Source organism: Anopheles nili (assembly GCF_943737925.1).
Source record: "Anopheles nili chromosome X unlocalized genomic scaffold, idAnoNiliSN_F5_01 X_unloc_1, whole genome shotgun sequence".
Taxonomy (NCBI): Eukaryota; Metazoa; Arthropoda; class Insecta; order Diptera; family Culicidae; genus Anopheles; species Anopheles nili.
The window spans coordinates 540,001-541,316 of record NW_026525467.1 but is presented as its reverse complement, the minus strand read 5'-3'; positions in this window follow the sequence as shown (position 1 = coordinate 541,316).

The following is a 1,316-nucleotide window of genomic DNA, read 5'->3' as shown; positions in this document are numbered from 1 at the left end:
TACGGAGATACGGGCATGGGTCGGTTTTCCCCATACAAAATACCCCATGGAAAACTGCAAAACCCCAAAACAGGTCGAAGGAGTGGTCGGATCGTTTCGTGATGTTCTAGTGAAATGTTCCATTCGATAGGTCGCAACTTTTTGCTAAAGGTGTCCAAGACCGTCAGACCCTTACTTACGGAGATATAAGACACGTGCGTGGTTGCTCGTGCCGAGCTTCAGAAATGTTGCTCCAGAGACTAAGTCCCAGAAAACCTTCCGACCCCAAAAACTCCCAGAAGGAGTCGTCGGATCGTTTCGCGATGTTCTAGTGAAATGTTCAGCTCGACAAAATGCAACTTTTACCTAAAGGGGTCCAAGACCGTCAGACGCTTAGGTACGGAGATACGGGCATGGGTCGGTTTTCCCCATACAAAATACCCCATGGAAAACTGCAAAACCCCAAAACAGGTCGAAGGAGTGGTCGGATCGTTTCGTGGTGTTCTAGTGAAATGTTCCATTCGATAGGGCGCAACTTTTTGCTAAAGGTGTCCAAGACCGTCAGACACTTACTTACGGAGATATAAGACACGTGCGTGGTTGCCCGTGCCGAGCTTCAGAAATGTTGCTCCAGAGACTAAGTCCCAGAAAACCTTCCGACCCCAAAAACTCCCAGAAGGAGTCGTCGGATCGTTTCGCGATGTTCCAGTGAAATGTTCAGCTCGACGAAATGCAACTTTTACCTAAAGGGGTCCAAGACCGTCAGACGCTTAGGTACGGAGATACGGGCATGGGTCGATTTTCCCCATACAAAATACCCCATGGAAAACTGCAAAACCCCAAAACAGGTCGAAGGAGTGGTCGGATCGTTTCGTGGTGTTCTAGTGAAATGTTCCATTCGATAGGGCGCAACTTTTTGCTAAAGGTGTCCAAGACCGTCAGACCCTTACTTACGGAGATATAAGACACGTGCGTGGTTGCTCGTGCCGAGCTTCAGAAATGTTGCTCCAGAGACTAAGTCCCAGAAAACCTTCGGACCCCAAAAACTCCCAGAAGGAGTCGTCGGATCGTTTCGCGATGTTCTAGTGAAATGTTCAGCTCGACGGAATGCAACTTTTACCTAAAGGGGTCCAAGACCGTCAGACGCTTAGGTACGGAGATACGGGCATGGGTCGGTTTTCCCCATACAAAATACCCCATGGAAAACTGCAAAACCCCAAAACAGGTCGAAGGAGTGGTCGGATCGTTTCGTGGTGTTCTAGTGAAATGTTCCATTCGATAGGGCGCAACTTTTTGCTAAAGGTGTCCAAGACCGTCAAGCACTTACTTACGGAGAT